General features: G+C 43.8%; 1 protein-coding gene across 12 annotated transcripts in view; it reads left to right on the top strand.

Moving 5' to 3' along the window:
- mmy (UDP-N-acetylglucosamine pyrophosphorylase mmy) overlaps nucleotides 1-17,416 on the top strand; it is a 114,782-nt gene that overhangs the window by 10,662 nt on the left and 86,704 nt on the right. For 4 of the 12 annotated variants that reach the window (XM_071675672.1, XM_071675668.1, XM_071675670.1 and 1 more), the window contains exon 3: nucleotides 43-79. The exons of 7 other annotated variants lie outside the window; for them this stretch is intronic. The gene's annotated coding sequence lies outside the window, so the exon portion shown is untranslated. Of the gene's footprint in view, nucleotides 1-42; nucleotides 80-3,917; nucleotides 3,940-17,416 lie in introns of those variants that run through there. One more of the 12 variants, XM_071675674.1, reaches the window with a different exon arrangement.

Raw genomic sequence — 17,416 nt, forward strand, 5'->3', positions numbered from 1 at the left:
TGCATTGGCATGATACTGATCCTCTTCTCCTTGGCTTTTCAGCTTACAGTAGACAAATTCATACATCCTGGACTTCAAGGTAATGTCTCACAGAATGATACTGTATCAAAATGCAGTATGATGTGTAATGCATTGTAGAAGCCATATGGGCCCTTTTGTTATGTTTGGTCTGAGTGTGTACTCTCTTCAGTTGGATTTAATGCAAAACACTTTAAAGAGCCTACTATTTATCTATACATATTACCCAGGTGAAAGGTATATAGATGTTAAACTTACTTGTTTGGAGAGACTTTGCCACTTATCACTAATGGTGGTGGTGTATGGTTTTGAATATGTGTGCAGAAAACTGATATCCAAATTCCATTATGTTCAGAGGAATGGAATTTAAGATAAGATTGTTTCACCTAGCTCATTCCTTTTTTTCATGTATGAGTAATGCTTTCTCATTTGTGCTCTGTACACCACCAGAATCTGCCACGTTGCAAACACAACACACATTCATCAAGGACCTGTTATGCCCAAGATGCAACTTTTCTAATGAAGACACTGAACACTTTTTTCCTTATCTGACCTGTATTCACGTCACGCAGACAAACACACATATCCACACCTCGGGACCTGAGGTCCACTCGTCGGAAGTGGCTAACTTCCAGTGTGCTAAGTGAGAACTTTCCTGCTTAGGCTCAGTCCTCTGTTCTTAACGCTATCTCGCTAATGCAGGAAATGGCGAATATGTATAAAATATATGTGGTTTCGGTGCATTATACGTGACAGCTAGAGACTGAGTATGAACGAATGTGGCCTTTGTTGTCTTTCCCTAGCGCTACCTCATGCACATGCAGGGGGAGGGGGTTGTCATTTCATGTGTGGCGGGGTGGCGACGGGAATGAATAAGGGCAGACTATGAATTATGTTCATGTGTATATATGTATATGTCTGTGTGTGTATGTATATGTATACGTTGAGATGCATAGGTATGTGTATGTGCGTGTGTGGACGTGTATGTATATATATATTTATATATTCGCTGTTTCCCGCGTTAGCGTGGTAGCGTGAAACGATATTCTATATTTCAGTAAAAAGTCTTTGGACTTACTGACCCACATTTCACGATTAGAAAGTTTTCTCATTTACCACTCCACATTTTCCTGACACATATATCTGTTTACTTACCCACCCTTATTTACTACCAGTAATGTCGTCATACTTGCCGATAGAAAGATCTCCAGACTTTAGAAACCACATTTTTCCAAATAGTTTTATTTTTGTGATTTCTTTCAATCAATTCCTATAATTACAGTCTTCATAAATTATACCATTTTTCTTCTTCATAAGTTATATCATAGGTTCATTTCTCATATAGTCAGTACGAAAAAAAGGATTTATAAGAACATGTATAAATGAAACCGAAGAACTGAAATTCGTTAAGCACCACCATTACCACTAATGTATCTTGTTCTTTATGATGGTTTGCTTTTCATAACTGAATGAATCAGCCTTATTTCACGGGTGACATTCATCAGTAGTGATCGTCCCGACTCCTTCAGTACCAGCTCTTGAAGTTGCTTATGAATTTATTAGGTGTGTCAACTGGATTTATTACCATTCCCGTATCTTTCCTCTAGACCATTGGACATTTACACAGGAAGCTGATTAAGAAGCTGGATCTTCAAGCCGGAATAAGGGGGAGACTCCTCCAATTGATTATTTTGGTGAAAAGTGATAAAGGACGTTGAGGTGGCCAGTGGCTTGCCCCATGGTTCTGTTCTGGGACCATTTGTCTTGTGCTGTGTGAATGACTTTCCAGAAGGATTGAATTCCTACATGAACATGTTTATAGATGATGCCAAGGTCAGGAGGGAAGTGAAAATTAAGGAGGATTTCATCAGCTTACGAGGGGACCTAGTCAGACGCCAAAGTTGATCTAATACTAGGTTGAAATTCAGCCTGAGTAATGTAAAGTAATAAGGAAAGAATGCAGTGAAAGATGGCATTAGAATTAAAATTATCTAGTATGAAATAAGCTGCAGGAATTTGTGAGAAGGACTAGGGAGGGAGTTGATTTCGTCCCTAACCTGTCTCCTGAGTTCCATTTTAGGAGAATAGTAAAGGAGATAAAACTGTGTTGGCAGATATTACTGTGGCATCCAAATTATTGGACAAGGGAAGTTTCAGCAAGTGTTCACATCCAGCATAAGGCCAAAAAATTATTACATCGGTCACCACACTTAAAGAAGAGTAAAAAGTACAAAGAACTTTTATATAAGGTCCAGAGAGGGGCAACAAAGATGGAACCGGAATTAAGAAAACTAAGGTATAGGGAAAGGTTAAAGGTCTTAAATTTGCTCACCATAGAACGGAGAAGGGTGGTCACATCCTTATGTTTTTAAACCAGGTTAATGCAGGGACAGAACACCCAGAGGCTGTAAAGCATGATTAAAGATGAAACCTGTCATAAAGGAAGTGAGTGTGAACGACATACAAGAAGTTTAAATAGTTGTGTGTTAGGAAAGAAGGTTTGAGAAGGGGTCAGGGGGACGAGTGTGGAAACTCCCGTTGTGGTACCCTTGGATCCTGTCCATGTTGCTAAGTTACCATCATTTTATTTTGAAGCTTCTAAATGGGGAGGGGGGAGGGGACCTCAATCCTCGTATGGGTTTAATCACCACTCATAAGGGTCATGTCCAAGGCCAGGCCAACAGTATCCAGGGGTGGCACAGTCGTGCTCAAGGATCTTACTATCGTGACTAATAGACTAAAATTTAAAGTTGGTGTCCTGTATTCTTATATAGCGGAACATTTCTTGATACTTGTGCGGCAGTTGTTTCATTTCACACAGGCGGCGGCACCTTGAGTTAAAAAGTTTTCTCATGTCATGGGAGCTGGGGGTAATGTTATCAGTCCTTTGACGCAGACAACAGCCCAGCTGCTAACTGTGACGTTATACTTTCATAAACACGGGTTCATATCTCCTACCATGCTCAGTGGTAATATTCACTTATCTGCCACTTAAATGGTTTACAGCACCGTAGAATTACGTGAGGTATTTAGATTATGAAGCTTCTGTACGAGGACTAGGTATGGAGCAAATTGGCAGCCCTTCGTTCTATTAAAACTTTTCTAAGCACCAGCCAACCAACCATACTGCTGACATCTTTAACTGTTGTGCACGTTCTGTGAACATTCCCATATCTCCCCTGTCATGTATACCCAGGTTAACGTATACCCAGAGTCCACTTAACCTTGGGGCTGTAACCCTAGGGATACAAGAGAACACAGGCCCAACAAAAAGATTTAGGAATATAAATTAAAAGTTCTCTCAAATGCATTGGCTTTCCTTAGGGGTCCAAAAGAATAACAGACAACAGAGGTTATAGAAAGGTGTTGAAGTGTAACGCTTTTCGCTCTCGGCAATTCTTTGTCGACAGGGGATGGGTCATGCTGTTTTGACCCATGGTCTTATCATAGAGAGGGGACCTGCCCCAGTATGTGACACCTGCAAGTGCAATAACACAGTGGGACATGTACAAACGGAATACCAAAAAACGTAGGAGTTTGAGTCATATATGGTAATAGTGGAAGAATTAGAAATATGTAATAAACTTTTATACAGAAATATCAAGTGTTATTAGGTTGATTTTGTGAAGGAAGCAATAATGCGTAATTATAGTTTTTGTGTATCGCTTTTGTGGTAAAAAACGGTGGATAATCATTAGGTTTTAGCGCCTTTAAACTTCAAGACCAGATCAAATATCAACAAGAAAATCGTCCAGTGTCTTTCCATTGGTTAGACGCACTGAATTATTCCTCGTTGTCGCACTCTGGTGGCGGCTAGTCCAAGCTGGCAGCCAGCTATCATTCATCTCGTGGAAACCGTAGGGGTGACGCGTCTCCCACTTGAGATCCATCATTTTATGTACACGCTTACATGTGGTTCCGGTGAGTTATGTATATTCTTAAACTGTGTTCCCCAAACTGCAGGTTGTCCATCCCCATTTGGCAGGTTAGATTGGATGATATTTGTCCTAGGTCGCGACCAGACGTTCGTTTTGCTTTGTGCGTATTTGCTTAGCCACGGCCAGACAAAAACATAAAACGTCATTGATGTGGTGGGTTTGTTGTTACCAGAACCAGATCGTACATCAACCCCATACAAAATATTTTTTCTTTCATCATAAACTGGCCTGTGTTACGTGACGTAATGGATATGAACTCATAATTTGGATCGTTTACCCTCTGGCCCAGCAGCACTATCTATAATCCAGCCCTACAGGTAACAAAGAAAGAAATACCACTTCTACATTTCCATAGGTGTTTCGAGTCCATGGAAGACACGTGCCAAGGAATTAGTTAATGGAAAAATCGGAAAGTCACTGTCGTCACTAATCACAGGGGAAGGGTAGGTAGCGTGGTCTTACAAGGGATATACAGTCAGGTAAGGCATAAGCCAATCGAGCTACATGTAAACAGTTGTGCTATATAGAGGCAGGTGCTGAGTGGCACAGCTGCTGTATCCCTGAAGTAACATGCTATTTGTGACGAAATCATTTCATTGGCTGGTTGAATATCGTATTTTTAGTTTTTTTCCTTTTCTTAACAGTATTGACTATTGTGGTAGTAGGATGAAATTTGTTGTACTTTCATGTCAGTTGGCGTGTTATGCAAACCTCCTGTACACATGAATCACGTTCAGTAACATTTGCATTTTGATAAGACGGATTTATATCTCGCGCAAACTCCATCCATTCTTTAAATTTGATATTTTTCATGATTGTTAATCTTGTTAACATGATTTATTGATTATTTTAGACACACACACACACACACACACACACACACACACACACAAAGAGTGGTGGATGAATGGAACATGTTGATTGAGGACATGGTTAATGAAGAAAGCTTACATAAATTTAAGTTGTGTGATAGCAGAGAATGTTCAAGAGATGAGGATGTCTCTGAGGGGAGGTGAAGTGCCATACCTCTCTATAAGAAAGGAAACGGGTCTCCCGAACGAGTGTGGTCTGTAAAGCTTTAGAAAAGGCATTCAGAAAGTAAATAGACAACTTTCTGCAGAGGAGAAATCACCTTGATGAACCTTATAGATTTCTGTGAGTGAGTGAGTTCAATATTGGAAAGCTGGTAGCTCTGTATCAGGACTACCGGAAAGCCTTTGACACTATATCACACAGGAGGTTGATTGTGAAGGTGGCTCAGCAGTCAAGAATAAAGGAGAGACTCCTTTGATGATTATCTTTGTGGAATGGATCAAAGGGCATAAGTCAGAGAAGCCTTCTCAAAAATGAGTTGAGGTCGTCGGCGGAGTGCTGCAAGAGATTTTGTTCTGGGACCATTACTCTGAGTTCAGTGAATGACTTGCCAGAAGGTATGAACTTCTTTGTGAGTGTGCTGGTAGATGATGCTAAAGTCACGAGGGAAGTGAAGAGCTTGGAGGATTGCACCAAGTTACAAGGGGACCTTAACAGACTCCAAAACTGTTTTGATATATGTTTGATGGAAAATGACAAGACGCAAATAAATGTAAAATAATACGGATGAGTCACAGTAAAAGTGAGCCTCGATATGGATATCATCTAGCAGAAATAAGCTGTAGGAATCTGTGTTTGAGAATTACTGAGGAGTCTTTGTCTTCCCTGACCTGACACCAGAGTCCCACATTAGAGGAGTAGATAAGGGGACCAAATTTATCATAGCACACAACAGAATTGCGTTCAAGTTCATGGTTAAGGAAATATTGTGGAAGCTTTTGACATCTTGCACTCCATAATGTAGATCATGCTTCTGAAGTTTGATAAGCACATAGAGATAATAAAGAAGGCCCGGAGGAGAGCAGCAATGACGGTATTGGAATCAAAAGAGCTGAGTAACAGGGAAGGGTTGGAGGCCATGAATTTGCCCACCATGGAAGAGAAAAGAGTGAGGGGTGACCTGATCCCAGCCTTTAAGATTTTGGAACCGTAATGATGTAGAGAGTGAACAGATCTTCGAGGGATGTAGGGATAAAAGAACCAGAGGACGTAATGTGAAGTTAAGCAAGAAACGGTAGAAAAGTAAATAAGTACTTTTTGATTCTTAAGTGGTGAACTAATGGAGTAAGGTGGCTGAAGATGTGGTTTAGAGATTTTGTGTCATGATGGTAGACAGTGTACGAGTGATAATGTATGGTTCTAGTAGCAAGATTCCAAGGCATATCACGTGTGAGGGTTGTTTATGATGACTCCCAGATGCTAAAATGTGGTGTTGCCAGGCTTGTGGTGTGTTGGGCTTTCTGCCGACGGTTGGGTGGGAGGTTAGGCCACACCATTGTGAGAAAAGCGCCACCATCTTTATTGCAGTGATAGCAAAAAGTTGAAGAAGCAAGTGACTTTTCTAAGATGGTTACGTAAGATTTGTTACATGAAGATGTGTGTTGCCGGTGACTAGTGCTGTAGGAAGCCGTCAGAGCGCGTGTCGCCACAGAAGGAGGTAAAGATTAACTTATTAAGGTGAGTAAAGCAAAGCTCCTGTAAGCTTTGGTTACTGTTACTAGCAGTAATACTCAATGCAGTATAACAGTGTACTTAGCAGCAGTACTCATGGGTCGTACCGTCGTGCTCATGGGTCGCACCGTCGTGCTTCAGGAGTCGTAACGTCGTGCTCAAATGACCTACATGTTCACTAGTGTTTAGCATGCGGTATGGGTAAACACCAGGCTGGACACGTAGTAACTGGCTCGATGGACCAGATGTTATGACTGAAATCAGATGCATATTCTGTGATTGGTGCCTAAAATAGAATATTTGTCTGGGTAATCAGTTGGGTTACTTGTTAGTCAGCAAGTTTTTGTCCCGATGTGTTTCTGTGCAACTGTTCATATGTTTATGCGGTTATTGGAAATAATGTCTTACACCCTGGCATTTGAAGACAAAGACTTGTTCAAAATAGAATAACTGATATTGGGATGTAAAAATTGCTATCATGTATGTCATGTTATATCTGAATACACAAGATATGTTTAGTATTATTCCATTATATGGTCCATTCCATTAATGTTTACATAAGCGTTCCATTCCGATGTTTACTCTCAACCTTCACCAAAAGTGACAGCGGACGTTTGAGCGATACTACCCTTGGTACCGTGATGGCCAGGCCTTTAGATCTGGTAAGAGGTCAAGGTTATTGTACTCGAAGGTCGTGCTGTTGTGGTCAGGGAGTTCTGAAAGGGTCTTGTATAAGTGGCAGATGTAGGGGTTGGCCTAACGTACCGGTGTTCATATCATTTGCGACCACATCAGAATAGGTGAATGTGACACGGGAGGCTGTCTGAATCGCTTCCTTGATCTGAAATACTTGGAGGTTGCAGAACATTATATACAAGTGAAAAGACCAGTTATTGCTGGAACGTAGAGCAAATTATAGTTCAGTCATCTGGCGCAAGACTGCGCCACGTGTCACTGATGTGCCACATCTGCCCGCACGGGATATTTCTTACTTATCTTACATGACAGGGTAGAGAGTATGTGGTGGGTTGGTTCTTCCTGGATGGTGGTGACGAAGGTGCCACATGCTGCTGCTGCTGGTTTAATTTGATAAGATGTATGGTCACGTGCTTGTAAGGAATTACATAATTCACTGTATTCGGATGCATTTTTATGACTTAGCCAATACACAGATGCACGCCTGCAGGAGCGAACAGCTCCTCTGCACTGATGGTGTGTTTCGAGTCTTCTAATGGCCGTAGATCCCACTATGTATCTACCGTCCAAGTCGTACTGCTGCTGGAGGTTATTTTGAAAGTTATCATGAAGAACCGGGCTGAGTTACGACTGAGCGGGTGTTGTAGCGTTAGGTTACGTTGGTAGAATGCTTGTTGAAATGGTATGCACCCTTCCCTCTTTACGCCTGACACCTCACTTGGGTTTTCAAGGCCATCGGCACACCTGTTGCAGCTGAATAGGGCAGATATCTTTCCGGATAGGTCAGGGTGTGACAGGGTCGTGTTGCGCTCATCCACGTGGTGACACGTGAATCTCCCAGTGTCTGATGAAGGTTTGCGTCACCAGGGGAAGTAACGACTTAGAATAGATAAAAAAGAAGAATTGATCCCTTGACCCCAACAGTATGACCCTTCGGTCTCGTTGAAGTCAAGCCGTACCACAAGGGTCGTATCGTCATCCTCAAGGGTCGTATGGTCGTGCCGTCTTTCAGATGGGGTTTTAGGTTTTGTGATAGTAGAGATAAGAATTGTTTGCGTGGCAGATTTGGGAGAGCGAGTGTTGCTGACACAGCTGAGACACACACACACACACACACACACACACACACACACACACACATTAAGGAAATGTTTATTTAGTTAAAACTGTTTACACTGTGGCTCAGGACTGGTTGTAGATGGAATGACTCATTATCTTACTGGCTTGGGAAACGTATCCGTAGTGAATGATATTCATGGTCTCCAGGATTCGAAGGCTGGCGAGCCCGAGTATGATTTTGCGAGTCAGCAAAGCGATCGACATCCTCACATTGTATAGCTATGCAGCCCCAGGATCCATTGGTGGTATTCTTCTTCTTCTTCTTCTTATTATTATTATTATTATTATTATTATTATTATTTTGAGTGGGGGTGAGTTGGTGCGGCCACACCCCCATTTGATATGGAGAGAAAACTAATTTTTCCTCACCCCTCAAATAGAAATTATGTTTGATAAAGATAATGATAATAAGTTGCCCCCGAGTTAGTTTACAATCATTCCCCATAAGGTCATGTGGACTAGCAAGCCCATACGTCACATTGCATGTGTGACGCGAGAACGAGTGGCGCTTCAGCCACTGGCCCTCGGGTAATCACTCAGAATTATTTCCATCTTCTTTAGCTTCTTTGATACTCCTTTGAGGAGTCTGTTTAGATCTGCGACTACTAAGATGCCTATTTTGTGGCTTCTACAGCTTCTAGGCTGCCCTCTACGTGAAATGGGCTTCTTTCAGACAGTCCTCGACAAGGTTGTGTTCTCCTCAGTCCACGATTGGTTATCTAGCCTGTTCAAAGTGGCTTTTAGTGTGCAGTGCTGATGATACCTGGCCATCCTGTGAAGGCTGCACGATAGGCATCGAAAACGGCAGACGTGAAGATTTTAGGTGAGCGTTCCTGTCTTCGAAGAAAATGGGTTTTTGTACGAGGGTAAACTTGGCAATATTGACTTTTTTTTTTTTTTTCATCCTGAGGATTTGGATGAGAATAACAAATATTAGATACATGTATATACCAGTACTGATAACACACTCCTGGTTAGTTTCTTCGTCCCAAAATGCGACGTGCGTGATATTGCAGTGTCTTTGGTGTATCTGTGATATATTAGGTCACCCGGTGCTTGTAGAAAAAAAAACTTCCATTTAACGAGACTGTGCACCTATGTATTTCCTCGATGTGGTTATGTGTCCACCGCTGGGACGTAATAATACACGCCTTCCGTCGTAAGACAGTGGCTTAACTGATAAACATATAGCGTTCCCTGCTTGGAATGGAAGGTCGGGATCAGTACTAATAGCATCGGAAAGGGTCGGCCGTGCAGCCGTGGCGAACCGCAGTTGTCGTGTGAATAATGTGGTGTTGAGGGCGGGAGTATAGGCAACGTGCTATTTACCCACAGGTACGCAGCGTGGCTGAATTGTCGACTGTATTACCACAGTCCTAAGACGCAACCGACCTTTGAGCACGATGACGTGACCCCATCGCCTGGCATTTGACCTTACCCCTTGAGGGTCAGATCAAAGACCAGGCCACCATACCCAAGGGTCGTATTGCCGTGCTGAAGGGTCGTACTCTTACACGGAAAGGGTTATGTAACAGCAAGAGCCGTTCATGATTCGGGGAAGAAGAAAATAGTAATTATCTGGCTGTCAAAACTTGTACATGGCCCACTGGAGTGTCATAGTGATATCCATCGCGTATCATTCCTCATCCCGTTGTAGTGTGGCAGGGCACCCAGCACACATCTGACATTGCAAGAAACCCACCTCACACCGGACGGCAAGACACCCAGCACACACCTGACGGTGCAAGACACCCACTCCACACCTGACGGTGCAAGGCACCCAGCATTGGATGTTGGCAACCATTAGGTGAAAGTAAACAGTTGAGGTATTGCAGATATGTCGAATGTCAGGAATGAAAGAATTAAACACTTTCCGGGATGCTGGTCCTGAAGATGGGGTGTCTGTATATCTGATTACGTTGATAACGTCTGATGTGATGCTATGTCCGTAGGCCACATACAGTTTCGCGTTACGTGGCAGAGTCAGTGAATCTCCCTCATTGGACATGACCCCTTCCAGTTGCTCGACTCTCCGTAAGTTCGTTGAGGAATTTTCGCCCGTCTGGTTCAGCGGTAAACCAGATGGGAGCAACAGTTAGAGCGGTCGACGTTGCTCAGTGTGTGAATGTGATCAAGTTCGACAGCATCTGTTTTTGTTGTTGGTGCTGAGCGGGAAGGGCAGCTCATTATTCAAGGATCGTTCCATCTTGGTCTTGGGATCATAGCGACGTGCTCTAGGAGTTAAGGGACAGAGAGGAACTCCACTGCACTGACTGGATTAACGCTAGTTAGTTAGTGACGCGGTAGATCACGTTATACCTTGGTGAAATGTGAGGGAGACTCCCGTGGTCAGCGCTCAGTGTGGGCCGGAGTGCGGACGGTGTTCGGTAGCGTGTGTCGTCCTGCTGGAACTGTTAACTGTGAAACGTCTGATATGGGCATCGTTTGGCAAGGCGTCACAGCTCAGGCGTGTTTCTTCATTGCATTCTGTTCCTCTTGTCCCGTAAACCCAGGGAGCACCTCGGGACGACCCCGTAGAACACGACGATACGACCCCCAGAGCACGACGCAGCGACCCTTGGATACGATGGCGTGTGACCTTGGAACTGACATTATAACTCCTTGTGTTAATCCTCTGCTCGTGTTCAGAGACGGAGCCATGTCTACTTCCTTGTGGAATTTTGCCTCCATCACAGAATTTACGTCTGTATGACTAGTGTCAAGAAGGTAGCACCACTGGTGGTTGGCACAGGTGGTGTCAGGTGACACAGGTGGCACCAGGAGTGGAGAGTGAGGTATGACTCATACAGGCAGTGGTGTCAGGTGACACAGGTGGCACCAGTAGTGGAGAGTGAGGTATGACCTATGCAGGCGGTGGTGTCAGGCGTCACAGATGGCACCACTGGTGGAGGCTGAGGTATTATTGATACAGTCGGAGGTGTCAGGCGACACAAGTGGAGCCGCTGGTAGAGTGTGAGGTACGGTTGACATAGGTGGACGTATGGCTGGCCGAGGGGGGGTGTGTCATACGACAAAGGTGGCACCACTGGTGACCTAAGGAGCAGCAACATGTCTGGGTCTTACCGTTACCCCGGGCGTCCTTGCAACACTCCACACTATGAAAAAAGGTGAAAAAAAAGATATGAGCGACTGGAATTTGTGTACCAGAGTTATTTTTGCTGCAGCGTGGAATATGATCGGAGTATGATACTAGTAGCAGAAGTATGATAAAGTATGGTAGTTTAAGTATGAGATCTGTATGTTGGTATGAGTGGGGTAAAGTTGTATATTACTATGTTCTGTGGTTTATCGCTGTTGTAGTTTCTGACGAAATAAGCTGTAGATTGACATGTCTTAGAAAATCGGGTTTTGAATGACTGTATACATACCCGCGCCTGCAAATGGTCCCCTTGTACACACACACACACACACACACACACACACACACACACACACCTCACCAGGCCCGGACACCGGAAGGATCGATGAATAGAGAGGTCTTCCACGATCCAGTGGATGGTTGTGTTGTGTGGCCGATCGTAGTCGATGGCGTAGCTTGTGTGGTTCATATAACGATCGAGACTTGTGCCCGATGGACGGAGCTCCGTGGTGTCCGTCGGTAACCTCATCTAAGCGGGATAAATGGCAGTGTTATCAATACGAGACTGAGTAATTAACAGGCCCGTGATGCCCTTAAGTGTTCTGAACCGCACGCTTTGCTACGCTGAAGGAATCAACATGGTCTCCCCTTCTGAGAGGAAGGGTAACCTGTTCAGACCCCTGCATGATAGGGAGTAAGGCTTGTATTTGATTCTCATAAACGAGGAAATCTCTCTCTCTCTCTCTCTCTCTCTCTCTCTCTCTCTCTCTCTCTCTCTCTCTCTCTCTCTCTCTCTCTCTCTCCCTCGCCTAAGCGCAGGTCATCAGCTTACATTGATTACGTCCCTGCCCTTTGTACACACTCCTGCCGTCGCTACTACCGGGTGAATGATTTAGGGAGGCCTTCGGAGCGGGCGCTCGCAGGTGCTCTACCTTTCCCGCAAGGGTTATGGGGTTCTCGCCTCAAGCTGACGGGAAAATTTCCAGCCTTGATCACATAGAGAAGTAATAGGTCATAACAAGGGACTTCGGACACAGAGAAGTAAAAGGTCGTAACAAGGGACTTCGGAGGCAAGCCTGTGGAAGGATCATGGTATGGGCTACCGTGGTACCAAGTAGTGGTTAGCGTCGCTGACCATAATTCATGCACGGCCCCCCCAATCTACCTTTTCATCCTCCAACGGGTTTGGGGTGTATGTGTGTATAAGAGTAAGGACATGGTACTTGCAGAAGGTTAAAGGACGGGGCAAGACAAGTGTAAAACGCTCACCTTTTAACACAAATATAATATAAAATCCAGATTGCTACCAATGTTGTAATTTAAGGACAATTCTCTTTGTTCCCATTAAAGAAAAATCCTACTTCATCAGTTGGTCCACCCAGTGTAAACTTTATACTTTTCTCATGAGATTAGAGTAGATGTGGCCCCAGGGTTTTGAGGACCCTGGGTAAAAGTCATTTTGGGGCTTCTAACCCCTTGATGTTAGGGAGCCATATCTGAGGCTAGTGAAAACATTGATCATTGAGATGGATACCAAAAGTCTGGAGGCTTGCACTGAGCTCTGCCCTACATCATGTAATATGTCTGATGTGACCCACTTCGCCGCCGTGTATCACGTCGAGTTGAACACCTTAGGATGTGATCTGATCCTTTTTATGATGTACTGAGGCCCTCCCTTGTCATATCACTAGTGCCATGAGGATTACGCCCCTTCTCCCCCTTTTCATCGACGGGATAGGGACACCTTCCTATCCTTTTCTGTCGCCCTGGACACCACCTGTCGTCCACTTCTGTGTCCCTTGACACCACCTGTCGTCCACCTCTGTGTCCCTGGACACCACCTGTCGTCCACTTCCGTGTCCCTGGACTTCACTTGTCATCCACTTCTCTCGCCCTGGACACCACCTGTCGCGCCCACTTCTGTTGCCCTGGACACCATCTGTCGCCCTGGACACTACCTGTCGCCCACTTCTGTCGGTGTATTGTGCCCACTGTACGCCTGATGCTTGCCTTCACCTACTTCCCTTCTCTGTACCCTGCACCCACACCACTTCAGCTGTGTATATATGGACAAATAAAGTGAGTAAGTAAATGATACAACAAGGAGGCGCGCACAAGGTGTTCTGGTTGGAATTGGTCCGGTCTGGTCCGACTGGTCCAGTGGAGGATCCTGGTCCGGGGTACTAGTGAGTGAACGGTGGTCGGGCTGGATTAAAAGGACACAGACTGATGTGTCTATCCTCCCCCCGCCTCCCTCGCCCCTCCCAGGAATAATGTCCTCATGTCCATCCCTCCTCACTTCCCCACCACTCCCTCCTGCCCAGCCCCGGCGCTGGTTCGACCATGGGACAAGCCGGGTGAGTGGAACCTTGTCTGACCAGACCGCTACTGGATAGGGGGTTAGGGCTGGCTGGATCGTATATGAAGGACGATATATGTGTCTATGTATATATTTATCTTAGGTGTGATTAGTCCAGGACCTCTTCCTAAGAAAGAGTCCTGGTGTTACCTAGGATTTCTTTTGAGAGTCCGTGGCTGCGCTACTCCCAGTAGCATGAGAATGTGTGTGTGTGTGTGTGTGCTGCAACCCGAACAGGAGTTACCTATGGCGAGCCAGTACCCTCATGGTCCAGATTTGTTGAGGACCTTGTTGTTTCAAGGGAGTTCATCATTTCCTTGCTCCAGTATGGAGTGCACCCTTGAGGTTGCAAGATTCTCACTACAGGATTACATAATTATGATACATATATATATATATTTATATATATATATATATATATATATATATATATATATATATATATATATATATATATATATTTATATATATCATACATATTCGCCATTTCCCGCATTTGCGAGGTACCATCAAGAAGAGGGGACTGAGCCTGAAGCAAAAAAATCCTCATTTGGCCCCCTTCTCTGTTCCTTCTTTTGGAAAAGTAAACCTGGAGGGAAGATTTCCATCCCCCCGCTCTCACCCCGTTTATATAGAGAGAGTAATCATAAAGAGTGCATATAAGATGAAAAACATCTTTTTTAAGGACGGCAATTGTTGCTTAAAGGAATGATAAGTCATAATTGTTTAGACAATTCGTAACTGGTATGACAGGCCATGGCGTTTGGGGTAGGGGTTAGGGGGGGAGGGACTCGTAATGAGGTGTCTGGTGCATGTGGAAGGGGGAAGATACCAGGGGATGTTTGAGACTAAGCTGGCAGCTGAGTTTTGATAAGGTAAGTCGGACCGCATCAACACCTAAGGTGTAAAATGGTTCCGGTTTTGTCTGTGGCATTCGTTAATAAGGATGTTAGCACTTCATTGGGTGATTGATCTCTGCAAACTAATATATATATATATATATATGCAAATGCGGGAGACAGCGACAAAGTATTAAAAAAAAAAAAAAAAAAAAAAAAAAAAAATATATATATATATATATATATTCTTTCTTTCAAACTATTCGCCATTTCCCGCATTAGCGAGGTAGCGTTAAGAACTGAGGACTGAGCCTTTGAGGGACTACCCTCACCTGGCCCAATTCTCTGTTCCTTCTTTTGGAAAATTAAAAAAAAAAAAAAAAAAAAAAAAAAAAAAAAATATATATATATATATATATATATATATATATATATATATATATATATATATATATATATATATATATATTCTCTGGGTTAATGCTAGGTGGCGCATAACCTATTTTTACGACAGCTGTGTGAAATATTTTTCTCGCATCACTCCCGCTCCTTCCGTTCGGTGGGGAACGAACAAGAACTGTTGAATGCAATTGACATTCCCTCACTGGATGACTACACTGAGGCACCGAAATAGAAAGCTTGCTGCTTTCTCGCACTTAGTTGGCCGATGAACCAGGAGTCAAGGTCATTCGGAAAATCAAGTCTTTTCCTCATGGTCTCAGTTTCTCCAAACCAGTTGGAACGGAAAGGCATTGTGGTTCCAGGGTTCCCACATTTTGCGCCTTTTCCTGTTCCCGGGAATTGTAGCAGCATCTCTCGAGTTTCTAGTATTAAAGGATAGGGCCCAGTATGTGTAAATCTCGCATTCCCTGTGTACACTCGAGAAAAATCAGTAATATATCGATTGATGTGAACCCCTGGTAATGACGATATAATGAACACAATGGCGGAATTTATTGACGATTTCGAGACACTAGGACGTAACCTTGGTGGAATCTAGTTCCCCGGTTGTGAGTATTACGCAAGATAAGGAAAATGTCTCACGAGGCGACCTGTGAGCAGCGGACCGTCGTATCCGTTGCTGACCTCACCACCCGCGACGCCAGGCTGGTACGGGTCTCGCTCACTCTTGGCTCGCTCGGCTCCACACAAAAAGCTGCTCCGGTGAAGGTTTGTGCCAGCCTGAGGGTGTTCCGCTGTCTGGGTCTCCTCGGCTGCGAGAAGTTTGGGAGCTCTCGTTGGCACCGCAGTACTACACGCGTATACCGTCCTGCCCACTTACCCCCCCAGTCTATATATATATATATATATATATATATATATATGTGTGTGTGTGTGTGTGTGAAGTGGTTATAGTCGGCTGTTTATATTTGGAGTATTATGTTTGTTGTAACGGTTATAAACCTAACCTTTGACCTCCGTAGCAAAGTAGCCAATCTTGAATACATCCAGACTTATTTTCTGGCGTTTGATTATTCTCTACATATATCCTGCATCTGTTCTGTGTTGCGTGACTTTATAATGAAAATGGTTTATTTTTCTAGCGTTTCGTTCTCAGTAAATCAGGTTTCAAGACTAGACCATTAATTCACTTTGATGATAATGAAAATATAGTCTTTTAAACGCTACCCGCTCTCTAAGTGCAATGTTTACACAAACAACCTCTTCCATCGCTGGCTTGTCGTGGTCGTGACGTAGAAGTTGCGTGTAAGCTTTTTGCATGAGTGATGACATTCTTCGTGTGTACTTTACCCACGGTGGACCATATGATTCATATCATTGTGATTGTATGTCTTTCATCACTTGTAGCTTCAGTGATCAGACACTGTGCCACTTACATTGTACCGTGATAATGTATGTCTTTTTCATCACTTGTAGCTTTAGTGATCAGACACTGTGCCTCTTACATTGTACTGTGATACACACTTTCCATACCCAGTCAAATGCAGCGACCCCATCAGTTACTTCTGTTTTCCCGCGCCGGAGTTGCCTCACTGCCCAGTTCCTCTCCTGTGTAGTAACATTGTCCCGTATGTACCACCTCTCTAATCTCCCAGTGAATCACCAGTGAGTCAGGTATTATAATTCTCTCCTTTCAAATCCTTCGTTTCGTTTCCTCTGTGTGTGTGTGTGTGTGTGTGTGTGTGTGTGTGTGTGTGTGTGTGTGTGTGTCCTGCCCTCTTTCTTTACACAGTCTTCCCTTTGTGCATGTGTTTACCTTCGGCCAAAATGGCTTATCTTCTCTATTTTTTCTGCTAAATTTATGTGTTCGTACATTCAGTCACAATATTCTTTTTACTGTTCTTCAGGATTAAATGTTCACTCCTTGAACGCCCTCCGGCTCCAGCTGTTTCTTGACAGACGATTCTGCCTCAGCTTTCACACACACACACACACACACACACACACACACTTCCCCCGAACCTTACCTTGCATGCTGGTCCCCTCAAGATGTCCTCAGCCCCATACCAACCTGTCGCTGCCTTTGTCTGGGCATTTTTTAAATGTCTTTATTTCACCTTATCCCTTATTTTTAGTAATGCTTTTGTTCTCTCGTTTTCTTCTTTAATTCCTTCGCTTTTCTTTTTTTTTACTTATGCCTTTCCTCTTCTCTTTTTTGGGCCATCTATAGTAACTTTGTAATACACATGTCACTACCTAATGCTAAATCGCAACTAGGTCTATGGTAGATCGTAAATACTAATCTTATTGTCTCTTACCCAAAATAGGCCAATTCAGGCTTTCCTCTCTCGTTCATTGTACATGTACGCTGCTGTACTGTAATGCATATCTTCGTCCAGAA

This window comes from Panulirus ornatus, chromosome 21, assembly GCF_036320965.1.
Source record: "Panulirus ornatus isolate Po-2019 chromosome 21, ASM3632096v1, whole genome shotgun sequence".
Taxonomy (NCBI): domain Eukaryota; kingdom Metazoa; phylum Arthropoda; class Malacostraca; order Decapoda; family Palinuridae; genus Panulirus; species Panulirus ornatus.